We start from the raw sequence: 17,282 nt of genomic DNA, 5'->3' as shown, positions 1-17,282 counted from the left end.
ATTACTCAAGAAGTCCTTGCCCAGACCAATGTCCTAAAGCAATTCCCCCAAATTTTCCTTAGTAGTTTCATAGTTTCAGGTCTTATATTTAAGTTTTTAATCCTTTTTGATTTGATTTTTGATAGCAGCAGTGATGGCCAAGTGAGAGATAAGGGTCTGTGGATATCCAGTTCATTCTTCTGAATATGGACACCCAGTTTTCCAAGCACCATTTATTGAAGAGACTATCCTTTCTCCACTGTGTGTTCTTAGCATCTCTGTTGATAAGTTTGCTATAGATGTGTGGATTTATTTCTGAGCTCTTTATTCTGTTCCATTGGTTTATGTGCCAGTATACCATCCTGCTTTGGTTACTACACTTCTGGTGTATAATTTGAACTCAGGTAATATGATTCCTCCATTTTTGTTTCTTTTGCTCAGGATGGCTTTGCTATTCTAGGTCTTTTTTGGTTCCATATAAATTTTAGGATTATTTTTTCTATTTCTGTGAAGAATGTCATTGGTATTTTGATAGGGATTCCACTGAATCTATAGATTGCTTTAGGCATTATGGACATTTTAACAATACTGATTATTTTACTCCATGGGCACAAGATATCTTTCCATTTTACTTTGTGTCCTCTTCAATTCCTTCATCCGTGTTTTATCTCTCATTATAGTGATCTTTTACTTCTTTAAGTTTATTCTGAGGTAGTTTTATTTGTTGCTATAATAAATGGGATTACTTTCTTGGTTTCTTTTTCACATTGTTGGCATACAAAAATGTTACTTTTGTATGTTGATTTTATATCCTACTTATTCTGCTGAATTTATCAGTTCTGATAGTCTTTTTTGTGAAGTTTTGAGGTTTCTCTAGATATAAGATCATATCATTTGCAAACAAAGATAATTTAACTTCTTCCTTTCCAATTTGGATGCCCTTTATTTCCTTCTCTTGTCTAATAGCTCTAGTTAGCTTCCAGTACTATGCTGAATAACAGTCGTGAGAGTAGGCATCCTGGTCTGGTTCCATACCTTAGAGGAAAGGCTTCCGGTGTTTCCCCATTCAATATGATACTGGCTACTAGTCTACCGTATATGGCTTTTATCATGATGAGGTGAATTCCTCATACACTCAGGTTTTTATGAGTTTTTATCATGAAGCAATGTTGAATTTTATTGAATGCCTTTTCAACATAAATTGAAATGATCTTTTTTTTTTTTTTTGCTTTGTTCTACTGATATGATTTGTTGCATTGATTCATTTGAACCATCTTTGCAACCATGGGAAGAATCCCACTTGATCATGATGAATAAATCTTCCTAACATGTTTTAGGGAATCAAAAAGCAGCCTGGAGCCTGAATTAAATTCATGAAGCAGCTGGGCCACAAAGGCTGTGGTCCTTGGGCAATTCCTACAGTTATGCTGGCTCAGAGCCAGTGGACTTCAGATGCACATAATCCAGAGATAGCAGCAGTGGTGGCCAAGCCAGTGCTTGTATCACTAACTTGGACTTATGTATTGTTAAGGATGCAAAAAATTATATAAAAATTAATTCTCATGTTAAATCACTTCTATTTTATTATGTAGTTCCTCTAAGTCAGTGGTTCTCAAACTTCCTAATGCTGCAACCCTTTAATACAGTTCCTGTGGGTCATGACCCACAAGTTGAGAACCACTGCTCTAAGTCATTAGTTTTATAGATACCAAAATTATCATCTTCTGGGGAATGAGTGAGGTTGAAATCTAGAACTGATTCTGAGAGATACCAATTCAGCAGGTGATGCTGATACAGAAGGTGTCCAGAACTCAAGGAGGTCTATGGTCCAACGAGTGCAGGTTCCATCTCCTTAGGTCTAAGATATGGATGTCTACAGTACATAGCACAATTCCTCTTCACTTATAGGCATACATTACTTCCGCTCTGCTGGAAACAGGTGTCAATTCTTTCCCTACTTTCAAGGCCTTGATCTCTTGACATGCCAAACCAATTAAATACAGTTTAAAACTTTGGTTTTCTGCAAGCATGCTAGCAGAGCTTTTTGCCTCTACCTGTCTATGGTGCTTTCTGTGAGGAAGCTAAATAAGCAATGCTCTACCACTATCATTCTCTAGTAGAGCCCTACTTGAATAATCAGTGTTGAGACAAAGAAGGGCACTCATATCTATTAAAGGAACAGGGGGTTTCAACGCTAAGCATGATACCTACACTTTGTGTCTCTGAACAAAGTGGAAAGGGAAGATGGAGAATAGTGCACAAGTCCTTCTTCCCCTCTCAGTTGAGCTGCCTTCTGTTACAAGAGTAAGCACAACTGGTTGTGGGTATTTTGCTGAACTATTTTCCCCTTCAATTTTGACCCATCAGATACAATAAAAATTCTGCTGAGCTTCCAGCAGACTTCTGCTTGTTTGATAAGAAGAATCTGATTTTGTACATTTTCATGTTCGAGTTTTCACAAATACTTCCATTAAGTTGGAAGCTAAGAGTCAGCATCAGTGGCTACTAGATAGCACATTCATAGGAGTCAAAATTTATCATGAACAATCCAAAATAGAATGTAGAATGCTCTGGAAAGGGGGAAAAAGTTGAAGGTAGGAAAATGAACTTATTTTAACCTAGTTGTTCTTACAATTATGCTCCAATACACATGTGGTTTCAGATCATTCCTTTCACTTGTCTCTTTTCTTTTCATTTTGTATATTAAAATGGAGCTTTCCCTTATTTCTATTCCTCCCTTTCCAACCATACTGTCCTGGGTAGAAATTTCATGCTCTACTTTGTCTAGTCCTAGAATCTTGGAGTCTCTGGAGGGCCCTATGTTGTCCCGGGGAAGCTTACATTAACCTGCTTTAGCAGCAAGAGTCTTTCTCAGGTAGATGCAAATACTGCTGCTTTCTATTCATTTCCTTTCTACCCACACAATTTTCCAATTACCTCCTCTGGCTCCTCATACAGCTGTCATCACTTAGGTATATATTTTGTGCTGATGTTACTTATGTTACTGCGTCTATCCATTATATTTGTCCTTTTCCATAGTTATACTGGGCACTCCTTTGACCATAAGAACCCAGTCCTTTATTTCCTTTGTAACTTCTCCCACACATGGAGGCCCCTCAAACTGAGATGATTACATGTTTCCTTTGCACACACCCACACCCACCCAACTGTGACAGTTTTTTTTTCCTCTCTGTAGTTTCTTTCAGTTTCTTAATTATTTCTCATTTCCCTCCCCCATTAACTTCAATTTTATAGGATTTGGATAAAGACTTGGTACTGAAAGTTGGAAAACTTCTGTTCTTCTCCTCTTGTATGTACTACCCTCTAACTTTATATAAGTCATTCGACATCAGTGAGCTGTGGACTCTACTATATCTGTGCAAGGGGAAGAATTATAAATTTAAAGGCTTCCCATAGGGTTCCTGATTGCTACTGCTAGTAGTGAGCTTCAATTTCAAAGCTCCTTATCAGTGATTTTTTTGTTGATGTTTGTTTTTGTTCAACGTTCCCATGCCCTTGGATCATGTGAGTATATATTAACTGAGATGTTGTCCTACCTTGATAACAGGTGAGCACAGCTCTTTAAATAAGAAGCCTCTGATCTGACACAAGTCACAAGAAAACATTTTTTACAGGGTATTTAACAGCTCTAGAACCCAGCAATACTTCTTCTAAGCACAATAGTTCAAAGGGTAAAATTGGAAAGGTTCTCCCAAATGATACAGGCAAAGCCCTTCTGTATGGGAAGGAGGGCTACAACTCAGAGTTCAAGCTCCCACTTACATTTCCTGACCAGAACCAAACCTTTCCAAATTCTCAAATTGGTGATAGTACAGCACCCCCAGTGCAATCATACAATACCTTCTTCGGCTGCCATTTCATTCCAAAATAGTGTGTACTTAGCCTTTATCCTAGAGTTGCTAGGTGGTGTTAAATTCCTTCCAGTAATAACATTGGCTTTTCCAATGTCTGATTCCAAATGAATCATATATGGTCTTGTTTCTGAAACTGATATCCATTGATGTTAGGCCTGGGATTTATATAATAGCTAAGATATTTATGAACAGCATCCCAGAATAATCTTCTGTCAAGCCACAGTGTCCTCTCCAATGAAGTTTGAGAGCAATTCTAGGTCTCTATTGCTGGCCAGAGAATCATTCAGTTTCTAGACATTCAAATCTAAGTATTAATTCAGAGCCTGGTGCAAAGTAGGTGTACAATAAATATTTGAGGTATAAAGGCATACATAAGCCCTATGAGGAATCTTGATGAAAAATTATTATTTTCTAATTTTGATTTGAATTAGATATGGAAAGACTGGTTCTCTCCTCCACGTAGCAAGTGATAAAAATGGCAAATTCTCTCATTTTCAAGTGTGACTTGGGCTGGGATACAAAGATGGTTACAATTTTCCAAGCAGTCTTGTTAACTTGGTTCTCCCCTTACAGTTTCGTTTGGTGCCAGCTCCAATTGGCAGTTCCTAAAAGTTTCCAGCAATAGCATCTCCTGGTGGTGGTAATTACTATTGGCTGCCCTGGGAATGGCAGCTACTCCTATAAAATCTTCACTGTCTTTTATGTCCCTGAAGATGCTCCATGCAACTTTTTCAGCACCATTCCTACAGAGCAGTCCAGAGCTGGAGCACTGCTATTTGAGCAACTTCCATTACTGCCAAGTCCTCTGCTGATTTGCTGCTCAACGTGTGGCCCATGGATGAGAAGCATTGGAATCACTTGGGAGCTTGTTAGAAATGCAGATCTTGGACTGCACCACAGACCTACTGAAACAGAATCTGCATTTTAACAAGATCTCAGGTGTTTCCTACGCAAACTGGAGTTTAAGAAACATTTCCCCACTATAATTCTGATTCAATGGGTCTAGGGTGGAGCCCTAGAAAATTCTGCATTTTTGAACAAGGCTCCAATGATATTGATGCAGCTGGTCCAGGGACCACCCTGTAAGTAGCAAAGCTTTAGATACTTTAGGGAAGAGAATGTAAACTACCCACTCACCACCATCATTGCCATCACTGCTCTCAAAGGCAAGGCACAGATAGATAATTGGTGTTCCCTTAGGCTATGGACACTGTTCTTCAGTCTCAGCTATATACCAGAATCACCCGGGTGGTTTCTGGCAATACTAATACTTTGGCTCATCCCCTGAGGGTCTAGTTTGAATGCCTGGGAAGGGACCTAGGCACTGGAATTATTCAGCACTCCCTTAAGTGATTCTAATGCATGAAGAACTACCAGGCTAGAAGTACCAGGCTAGAATGAGCTCTTAATTAGAAATGGCACTCTCTGTCTCTTTTCTTCCACCAAATTCTCTTATCTCTCTGGAAGGTCCAATCTCTTGTGTCTGGAAGATTTTAGTTAAATTCTTAATTCTCTTTCAATTGCCAATCATCCTCCCCATGACCACAAGAACATTGTGTAAATCAAATTCTAGAAGATCCTTAGTAGTATTCTAAGAAAACTCTAATAGTGACTTGAAGGTGCACTTGTAAATGATTTCCTTTCATAAACTTTATCATGAAACTAATTCTGAAAAGTGCCATTCTTTAAAAAACTCCAAGAGGGAGCCCTGGTCCTTAAGAAACCTTGTCAAGATCTTATCACTTCACAAGTTGGGAGGACCCTCCTAGGAGAAAAATATAGTAGAACCTCTATAAGTTGACCACCTCTATAATAGCCTACCTCCTTAAGTTGACCTAACTTTCATTGACTGGACATGCATCACATATACATATCATTACAGTAGACCTAGTTCCCTATGTTGACCACTGCTGACCAGTTTATTACATTCCCTTCTGTAGTCAACTTACAGAGGTTCTCCTGTATTAAGATTTAACTTTCTGGGCGGCGCCTGTGGCTCAAGGAGTAGGGCGCCGGTCCCATATGCCGGAGGTGGCGGGTTCAAACCCAGCCCCGGCCAAAAACCACAAATAAAAAAAAAAAAAAAAAAGATTTAACTTTCTTATATTTTTCTGAGGGTCTTCATCAATCTTCATGCAGGTTATCAATTTTTTCCCCACATCACTTGCTATCTTTTATGTCTTGATGATCTTCTCAGTGAATTCCCTCAGGAGTTCCCTGGCTCCTCTCTTCATTCCGGAGCACAAGGCAGGTGTTAGATGCAGCGGTTCTCAACCTGTGGGTCGTGATCCACAGGAACTGTATTAAAGGGTTGCAGCATTAGGAAGGTTGAGAACCACTGAGTTAGAGGGTATGGATTAATTACTTCTCTTCTTTTCTGCTCCAAGCCCGGAAGCAAATGACACAAAGACTGGGGTTCTGAACTAGGGCCAAGAATGTCTGCTCTATTGCTGATGAAGCGAGACTAGAGAACACAACGAGGTGGAGGCCCCAGTAGGCTCCCAGGACTTCTCACGCAGCCCTGCTGACATTTCTCAACTTAATTGCAGGCCCTGCCTCTGCCAGGTCCAAGTCTAGTTGTAGGAAACTTCCAGAGATAGAGAAAGCCATCATGAGGAAGCTTGTATGAGGTTGAACTGCTCGTGTCCAATTCTCCATCCTAAACTCACCAGAGAAGTGGGATGAAAAGAGAGGAGGTCATTTTCCCAACACACACACAGGTGGCTGCAAAATATCCCACTGTAGTGCCAAGATTAGAACTCTGGAGTGAGACTCCCCCTCAAAGGGCCGCCATCTTGCACAGAGCTTATCATAAGGCAGATGGCTTGCCTGCAAATCCTGATTTGGTCCCTGGAGAAACAGTAATGAAACAACCAGCCAATCAGGCTCTCCCTGCTCAGAGGTCTTTTCAGACACAGACCCTCTGAGGTCGCCCGAGGGCACCATCTCTTGCCTGTCCCGGGTGACTGAGGTTTCACTAGACATGATGGACTTAGGGAGGGTTCTATTTCCAATAGAAATGTGGAGTATTTTAAAAGAAATATATTTCCCTGACACTTAGTCACACTCGGCCGGCGGCATTATGTGTGGGCCAAGGAGACCTCGAAGCTGCTGTAACTGAAAGAAACGTTGCTCAGTGCCAAGCAGTTTTCCAGTAAAATGGTTTAAAAAGGAAGAGGGGGGAGAATGGGGAGGGGAATACAATGATGACCAGGGGGACAGGCTTTCAAGAAGTCACTGTTAAAGACTACTGAGCCTAATTCCAGAGAAAGAAGGCATGTCAGAGGCGCCCTGCCTTACTGACTGGAAATGTGGCTGGGGTGAGGAGGGGTAGAGGGAGACTGGTGCCCATAGAGGGGGGGAAGGGAGGGCTTGGGGTTCACAGCAGATACATGGCTGACATTTAGCCAAGACCCAGCTAATTGCTCATGATTGTTTTCTCTTTTCACATTTACTCATCTAAGCTGGGGATGTCTCCCACGCACTGCAGATATAATTAGAGTTGGGTTTCTGTCTTTCTCAGACTGGGGCTTCTCTTTGGACAATCAGTAAAAGCATAGAAATCTTTGATTTTAAAAATATTCAGCTGATTTCCTAAAAGCATCGTCAAAGTCAATAGGTTTGTAATTTTCAAGAATGCATTTTCTAAAAATGAAAACTAAAAAGAAAGTGGAAAGTCAGTACCGTGAATGGTGCCGAAAAATGGAGGCTCAGTAACTAGTTGGTATAATTAATTACAGAAAGTATTGCTGGTTTCATTACCAAGTAGATCAGGAGCCCCCTTTAAGCTAAGGGGGCTTAATGCAGTTATAAGCTGGCAGGGAAGTGAGGGGAGTCAGACCTGCCTCATCCATGGCCATTAAACAAGCCCTGTGTGGGATTACGTGTTTGTTTTCTTTTCTTTTATCCCTCTGAGCATAAAAACTTAAATTGTAAGCAGGGAGTTTTCACAGAACAAAACTTTTGCATCATATGTTTAAAAGCTGTGGCAAAATCATCTTTCAGCAGAAGTTGTATACCCTTGGATGGGCCATGACCTAGTATGTGTTCTTCAGTAGAGGTATGGTTCTCAGGGAGATTTACCATATGGTGCATCCAGTCTGCTGACTCATTTTGGACTGGGCACGGGGACTAGGACCAGGGTACAGAACATGCAGATGGCCTTGAGGAAGGGTGCTCACTGCTGAGATGCCACACCTGCCCATCAACATAGTACAGGCCACTTGAACCTATTATACCGTCACCTCTAAAACCTTCTGGACACTCAGCAATTCACCTCATGGTTTAGTTGTCCAATACTTAATCTCCTTTTTCTTAAAGTATATTTTACAAACTTTGCATTAGTCTTTCTTGTATTTATAATAATTTTCCCAAATATGTTTGAGAGGAGATTGAAGGAATTTTGAACTATGTGGATCTCACAGACAAACTGAGTTGGCTTCATCTATGTACTCATGAAACTTAGAACCAGAAGGTTGAAAAGAGCCTAAATGTCAACAAACACAATACCCTGTTTGCAGATTCACTACAGATATGAAAAACCCATGCAGGCATGCAACTCATTCTTGAATAGGCCTGAAATTACTCGACTTCACTGAGAATCATTCAAAGCACTGCTGCAATATTTTAAAAAGTCTTTTGGTTAACTAGCAATACTCGAGAAAAATGGAATTTTCCATGAACAGAGAAAAAAATATTCAAGTTTATATCAGAGCAGAAATCAGCTTTTCTAGTCTATGAATAACATTTGAGCTTAAATCCAGTAAATGTACCATTCAAGTTCTAGTTTATAAACTTTGATAAATCTGAAACACACACACACACACACACACACACACATCTTACCACACATCCCACTGAATTGTCTTCAGGCTTAGGCTGGTATGTAATGTACATGTTTCCCTATTCCCATTTGTTTTTGCTTATATATGTAATGATATCCTTAGGTCTGTACCTAAGCTGTATCCACTGCTGGGGTTCTGGTGACCAGCTAGGGCAGAGTCCCTAAACCCATTAGCACAAGGACTGTGGGTACTTCTGAGTGGGTGAAGGGAAAGGGATCAGGAGGAACTTGCCTTAGTCAGAAAATCTTGGTTGTAGAAAGGCAGGAATGTTGGGCCACTACATTTATTTTATGGCCTGCCCTCACTGGAGCCTATCACAATTTGGGGAAAATCGGCTGATAGTAAACACCAAACGAGATTTATGTGCTGGGCACTTGTTGTTTTATCGCTGGGAAAGTCCCCTCATTTTAGTAGGACTGCAGTGGGGCTGCCAACCACAGTTTCTCATCCCCTGGCCACAATGATGGTCCAGTGACAGGCATCTGAGCAGCCACAATAGGCTCTTCCCTAAGATATTCCTAACCAGAGCTCTCTGAATTCTGTGGTTGTGAGGCACTGAGGCCATAGGCCCAGGGCTGTTAATAGTGTCCAAGCCTCATGGGGACAAGTTTAACGGAATAAAGTTAACACACAGAAATGCCAACGCCTGTAGCTCAAGCAGCTAAGGTGCCAGCCACATACACCAGAGCTGGTAGGTTCGAATGCAGCCCAGGCCTGCCAAACAACGAGAACTACAACCAACAAAAACCTACTTGCCTTGAACCGTTGTAAAACTTGTGCATTGGGTACATCTAGAACATATAATTTATTATACAAACCAGGACACTTCTGAGAATTAAAACAAGTGCTATTAAAATTTTATCAGGGGCGGTGCCTGTGGCTCAAGGAGTAGGGCGCCGGTCCCATATGCCAGAGGTGGCGGGTTCAAACCCAGCCCCGACCAAAAAAAAAAAAAAAAAAATTTTATCAGAATAGGCTCAGCACCCATAGCTCAGTGAGTAGGGCACCAGCCACATACACCGAGGCTGGCAGGTTCAAGCCCGGCCCGGGTCTGCTAAACGATAATGACAACTGTAACCAAAAAATAGCCGGGCATTGTGGTGGGCGCCTATAGTCCCAGCTACTTGGGAGGCTGAGGCGAGAGAATTGCTTAAGTCCAAGAGTTTGAGGTTGCTGTGAGCTGTGATGCCATGGCACTCTACTGAGGGCGACATAGTGAAACTCTGTCTCAAAAAAAAAAAAAAAATTATCAGAATAATAGGCATAAGCTGGAAATGTATAGCCACCTTAGTGAAGTATCTAAGCTGGTTTGTATTGTGGTTGTGCCCAACATAGCCGCAACAGAGACCACAATACCTGGTGGGGGCCCCAGCTGGAATGGGCCATTCATAAACACTCAAGAAAACCTTTGGTGGCATTTGTGCAAAGTTTGAGGTCCTCTGCTATTCTGCTGTTGTTAGCCTGACTCTATTTGTGCCTCTGGCCGACCAGACCCGGGGATACTCAGGTTTTAAACAGTAAAAAAGGAAACTCTGGCTAACTTTCATTTGGAACACAGACAGCCTGCTCAGCATACGGACCATGTCCTTCTCTGAGAAAGTGTCTCTCATGCCCAGGATGAGCCCCCAGCAGCCACATTTGCAGGAAGTGCATTGGCCATTTGTCCATAGTTGATTAGGCCACTGTAGGCCCTGATTCAGGTTGGACCAATCAGGTTCTTCCTCCCAATAATTAGAACTAATTAATAGCCAGTTAATCTTCATGTGGCTGGGAAGATAACATGTTGATCCAGGAGCCTCGGGGCAGCCAGCTCTGGAATGTGACCAGAGAACCAGAGAAAGCTGCTCTGCAGAGGGAGAGAAAAGGAGAAGCAGATGTTCTGAGAACAGCAGAAACAAGAGGCAGAGTTTGTTCCTGGGTTGCTGACAAGCCTCCTAGGCCTTAGTTCCTCAGGTTGGGCAGTGTTCCTGCTCTTGGACTCCATGACACACCCCTTATCCTTTTACCAGCCCCCATGCTTTGCTTAAGCTAGCTCAAAGTGATTTCTATTTCTTTCCTCCAACAGTATCTGAACTAATACCAGGAAATATCTTTTTGATGATTCTAGAGCTCATATATTCTCTAAACATTTGCCTCTCTGTATCTTACCTTCAAGTCCAAATATTGATTGCTCCTTCTCTAATTAAAATAGCGATACATTAAAGGAAAATACCAACAACAAAAAAAAAAAATGAGGAAACATAGTCCCTGTACTTTGAAGTCACATGGGATCCAGGATTCCACATGAACTTAATTAGGACGAGAGACAAACAGATAAACATTGAGGGGTGCCTCCTTCTCATACAATATTTCATAACATGGTAACAGCATGTAAAATCGAGATATCAGGAAGAATTTGACTACCTTGCTCACTCAATTTTTCCTAAGGTAGATAAGTGCTGAAACACAAAGATTCATAAAATTCTAGCTGAAACCTATACAGAGCCGATCCTAGGAAAAATTGGGAAATAAATGGAATTTGTTAATGTTTCCCCAACTCTGCTTTCTGAGTTTTTCTCCCATTCAGGTTCCAGATTTCCCTCTCCCTGTCTCCCAGAAGAAAACCTTCTGATAAATTATAGTACCATGAAGGTTTAGTGACAATTTGCTTCTCCTATTGGGTCTATTTGCATTTTTTAAAAGTCTAGAAAGGACAATTCGAAACTAAAGAAATGATTCTCTAATGTTAGCTTTTTTGCTACAACGCAAATTGGTATAGGAGCTATTTGGGGGGATGTCTAGTTGTTCTGAAAACTTTATATTTACATATAAAGCCAGCAGTGACCTTGATAAATAAGGTGAAGATAAAATAGAGTGACAAAATCAGAATACTTTTTTTTTTTTTAACCTTTTACTTTCTTTGTGGAGGCCCAAATTCCACATCAGGAGTTGGAAATGGAACAAGAATGACTGGAAGGCAAACCATCGGCCAGAGTGAACAAGAACCTTCAGTGCCTGTGTGCGTGTGTTTCAGAATTGCTAAAGGAGTGTTTGAGTTGAGACTGGGGGAAGCAGAAGAGACACCTTATAAAGGTATAAGCTCCTAGACTAGAAAACAATATTGGGCCAGGTGGCTCATACCTGTGATCCCAGCACTCCGGGAGGCCCAGGTGGGAGGACTGCCTGAACTCAGGAGTTCGAGACGAGCTTGAGCAAGAGTGAGACCCTATCTCTACAAATAGCCAGGTGTTGTGGGGGGCACCTATAGTCCCAGCTACTTGGGAGGCTGAGGCAAGATGATCACTTGTGCCCCAAGAGTTTGAGGATGCTGTGAGCTGTGACACCACAGCACTTTACCAAGGGCAACCAGAGCTAGTCAGGGAAAAGGAACCTGTCCCCCAATGGCCCTGCACGTCTCAACTCCTCTGCTATTCTATGAAAGAGATGGGCCTCTTTTGCAAAAGAGCAGAGCTCTTCAGCCTGGGTAGGCAACCAGCAAACTGCTGTCCCTCTTCCTCTGCTGGGCTGTCTAGCAGGAGTGACCAGCTACACTTAACAAGTAGGGAGGAGAGCCTGAGATATCTGCCTGCCTTTAACACAAGTGTGAGGATGGGCGCCCCGATCATTCCCAGGAGAACAACACTGACCAGAAGCAGTGAAAGCTTGCCCTGCATGGAAGGAAGTGCTAGAGATTCCAGAAAGGCCTATGGGGGTACAGGGTGATTGCACTGAATGCAACATTGACCTGTTGATACCAAGGACCCAGGGTAGCATCAGAACTTGGTAATGAAAAGTCCATGTTTTACTTTCACTCGGAGCTGGGGCAAGCCCTCCTGTTTCTTCCTTGCTCAGTGGGATTGATGTTACATTTTACAACATAATGGCAATGGGGGTTTTGTGTAAAAAGGATGTAAGAATATCAAAAGTGAAACCATGTCAATAAAGAAACATTTAATGCTTTAAAATGTACAATTTTAAAAGTTAAAAAAAAAATCTACAGGTGGGTGCCTATGGCCTGAAGTCTGTGCTCAATAATTCCCCACACTATGTAAAATTGTGCAGCTGCGATGGACAACAGCATAGAGGTTCCTCAAAATATTAAAAATAAAATTATCACATGATAATTTGGGGTATATATCCCACCTCTGGGTATATATCCCAAAGAATTGAAAGCAAGATCTCAAAGAGATGTTTGCATACCCATGTTCATTGAAGCATTATTCACAGCAGCTAAGAGGTAGAAGCTGCCTAAATCTGAATGAACAAAATGTGATACATACACCCAATAAATTATTTAGCCTTAAAAAGAGAGGGAACTTGTGTCACATATTCTAACACAGATGAAACCTAAGGACATTTTACAAAGTGAAATATACCATTCACAGAGAGACGAATACTACCTGACTCCATTTAGACGAGGTGTCTGAAATTCACAGAAATAGGAAGTAGAATGGTGGTTGTAGGGGCTGAGGGTTGCCGTTTTGCAAGGTAAGAAAATTCTAGACAGCCAATGTGCATAGGTGTGAATATAGTTGAACTATAGAAGTATGCATTTAAAAATAGCCAAGACGGTAATTTTATGTTATGCATATTTACCACAGTTAAAAAAACCCCAAACCCAGACACGCGACCTGTGAGGAGCAAGGAGAATTTCCTTTTTCAGCAGGGGAAGGGAGCCAGAGCAGTACCACCCGGAAGTAGTCTCCCCCCAAGCAGAGAGTGGAGAGGGTGAGCAGGTGCCTACCTGCTGTGGGAAAATTGACACATTTATCAAAATCAGGGCTGACTCTGGGTCGGTTTCTGTTTCAGGAGCAGCCCCCCAAAGGCGCCCCATTCTGGGACCTCTTCCTTCATTTGCTGGACCGTAAACAGAGATGGGAGGCTCCCTGTTCTGGGAAAAAGCTAATCAAATGCTCCAACTACTCCTCATCCACAACCCGAGAGAGGTACCAGGAAATACAGTTTTGGCTGAGAGGAGGATGGCCGTGAATAAGGCAGGCTGTCACGGGAACCCTCTCCCCTGCCTCCCGGCTCGTTCCAGGCCTCTCCCTGCCGGAGTAGGTATTAGTGGGCTGGAGTCAGATCCAGGCTCAGGGAACGCAGGCGTCCAGCCTTCCGCCTCTGCACTTTGTGAAAGAAACTGTCTTCTCCCCCTATTTTGTTATTTAGTGTTTGGGAAAAGGCCCAAAGTTAGTTAGCAGTTGAGAATCACCGCAAAGGTGGGTTGTGGCATTAAGAGAACAGTTAGGAAGCTTATAAATCCAAACCCCCACAAATAGTTTTCTGGGGTGTTCCCAAGTGTCACTCTTTGCTGGGATGGGAGGGAGGAATCAGCCTGTGGAGAGATACACTTCTCCCTCACTGGGAAGCCGTGTTGCTGGGACCCTGTTTTCAGTTTTTGTTAATGAACCATTTCAGAACAACTGAAGTCACTGGAGTCACTAATAATTACATAAATTTTCTTTTCTTTTTTCACTTGTTAAGTCTCCATCCACAAGGCCCCATTTTTAGCAACACTCTGAATCTTGCCAACTTCCTGGGGCTGATTTGGTCTTTACACTTCTAGGAATTTCCAAGGACGTGAGGAGTTTGGGCTGCCAAGATGGATGTGAATGTGTGTGACCCACAAGGAGCTTCTAATGTCTGAAGATTGGGAAGGTCAAGGGTCAATCTTTCCTAAGCTCCAAAGAGCAGAGTGGGCCCTCACAGGTCCTTTCCCCTGAGTTATTCTCTCACCTCTTGAAAACCAGATCCCCATTTCACCTCTACCACAAGGTGATTTGGTGCCAGTATTGTTTTTACTCACTCTGACCAGTCCCCAAGGCCACGTCAACACAACATCCAGAAAGGCCAGCATTTGGAACTCCAAACCCCCCCCTAGAGATGGCAACAGGACTCTGCGATGATGTGGTTTATGGAGTCTCATTTTTTAAAATCCAGCATACTTACAATGAATGATGCTGTGGAAAAATAATTGGATTTACCCCAACTGCTTTGCTATTTATTGTCTTGGATGGCACTAAGGTTATACCGGAACACAGCCATAAGGAGAAAAGGCTTTGGAACAACTAAAACACATTTTCTCCCCAGAGTGAATCTGTAGTTAACCCTTTGTACAATGTAAGCCGTATGACTCTTGCATAGTGTTTTCAAAATATCAAGACAAGATTAACAAACCAAAGTGATTTTATGCTCTGAATTGAGGCTACACTCATTGTTTTCTAGCACCTGCCATTTCTTCAATAAACAGGATCTCTGTTTATTTTTTATTTTTATTTTTTTTTGGTTTGCAGTTCAGCCGGGGCTGGGTTTTGAACCCTCCACCCTCGGTATATGGGGCCGGCACCCCACCGACTGAGCCACAGGTGCCACACAATTTTTTATTTTTATTTTCTTTTAAGACAAAGTCTTACTTTGTCACTGAGGCTAGAGTGCCATGGTGTTAGCCTCGCTCACAGCAACCTTAAACTCCTGCAGTCAAGCAAGCAATTCCCCTGCCTCTGCCTCCTGAATAGCTGGGACTACTGGTACCCATCACAACCCTGGCTAATTTACACCAGTGTCTCTGATAGCCAAATCCTAGTCTTGTTCTACTTCTGGTCTTTTAAGACTCGGGCCTTTTTTTCTCTCCCATGGGTAAGAGTCCATCATGCAGAGATGTGTATAGTTTTCCTTTTGACCTCAATTATGCAGAAAGCCAGCCCAAGGAGGCAGGCTAAGCCTTGTTTCACTGGGTGACTGTGTTCTAGGACCTCAATATTTTTTAGCTCCTAAACTGTCATCTCAAATCCCAGCTTGCAGGTAAAGCTAATCAAACTACTCAAGGATCAAGACAGCTGACTGCAGCAGGACAAAATCTGGCACCCATTTCACAGGCAAGATTCTGCAATTAGAACTTTTTTTTTTTTTTTTGTAGTTTTTGGCCAGGGCTGGGTTTGAACCCACCACCTCCAGCATATGGGGCTGGCGCCCTACTCCTCTGAGCCACAGTCGCCACCCCAGAACTTCTATTCCAGCTGACCATGGGTCGACACCTGGCAGAACTCTTTTAAGGCTCTCTTGAGAAGTTTGCAAAGCTCCCAAATCCCGTGGATCATGGCTCAGTCAATGATATAAGATGATGCGAAGATGTTCTTCCTGCCATGAATCCATCTGTCATAAAATAAGATGGGAAACTGGGCCAAGTATTTGCTCAGTTTTGCACAGTAATGTTTAAGGATGCAACAAGAAATCTGCTCTCAGATCTCTGGGAACATTCAAATCAAAGCCTGCAGAGATCAAAAGTCCTTGAAAAAGCCATCTGGGACCTGTTGTGTGTTGACAAGCTTGCTCTTGGAGCTCACACACACTTGCAAGATGACAAGCAGATACCACAGACTTCTGGGAAAATTCAGTACCATGCCATGGCCCGACAAAAAGCCACAGGGTTTTTAAGGTCACCACCAAGGAAATACCTGCACCCATCCCCCAAATGCACAATCGAGGCTTTCAGAGGAAATAGAGCTGACACATCCTTGATGACTGTCTAGTGATAATGTTGGTTAACAAAGGAAAAAATAAGCAACAATAATAAAAATAGCTACAATTTGTTAAATGATGGCATGTATGATTTTGCTGAGCTCTTAGTATGCACCAGGCAATGTATCTCCATCATAATTCTACGAAGCATGCATTAATATCTCTATCTTACAAATAGTAAAATTTATATTGAGAGAAGTAACTGAGACAAGTTCCAAGACATAAAGCTTTTAAGAGGTGTAGCAACTCCACTAAAGAAACGTCATTCTTTATCTTTGAAAGCCAGGCCCATTGCATGTTTCTCATGTTGTTTTCAGTAGTAGTGGGAAACTTCTGATCACCCATTACATCTCAGCTAAATGTTCCTCATCTGTGTGAAGACCATCCTGCCTTCTCTGAACATGTCATTTTCTCAATATCCTAAGACATTTTAGACAAAACTTCGGGAATGCATTCACCTTATTTTAGTTATTATTATTTGCATAATTTGTCTTCTTATTGAAGACTGGGAATTTCTTGGGGGCAAGATCTATGTCCCTGTGACCTGTGACCCTAGGACTGACATAGTGCTTGGCACATTTAACCCTCAACAAACTCTTGCTGAAAGGATGGACAGACAGAAGGCCCAGGTCCCTCAGTAGTATCAATTTTTCAACAGTGGCAGAAGTATTAAATTGAATCATATGAAAATGCCATTTTTGCCAAGTCAAGAAAAGTCAACCCTGGACACTTTCGTACATGTCAACCTAATAAAGCTACTTTAGTAGGTGTGACTATTCAGAAATGCGGTTGGTTTTCAAACAGATGTATTAAAATTCACACATCTAAATGAATGCTTTAATAACCTGTTGTCACACTTCATTGAAAATCTCATTTATTTTTATAGTTCTGAAATATTTAGTCCTATATATTCATTCAAAACCAGCTGGCCTTTAGAAGTCCTTTCATTACACAAGGCCTTTGTCACAAGATGTTTGGCATCTTGGAAGGACAGTATCCCGTTACACTTAAGAATGACTATCAAGGCCGGGCGTGGTGGCTCACGCCTGTAGTCCCAGCGCTGTGGGAGGCCGAGGCGGGTGTATTG

Source organism: Nycticebus coucang, chromosome 1 (assembly GCF_027406575.1).
Source record: "Nycticebus coucang isolate mNycCou1 chromosome 1, mNycCou1.pri, whole genome shotgun sequence".
In the NCBI taxonomy this organism is placed as follows: Eukaryota; Metazoa; Chordata; class Mammalia; order Primates; family Lorisidae; genus Nycticebus; species Nycticebus coucang.
The sequence above is the reverse complement of the archived record's forward strand: the minus strand, read 5'-3'. Positions refer to the sequence as shown.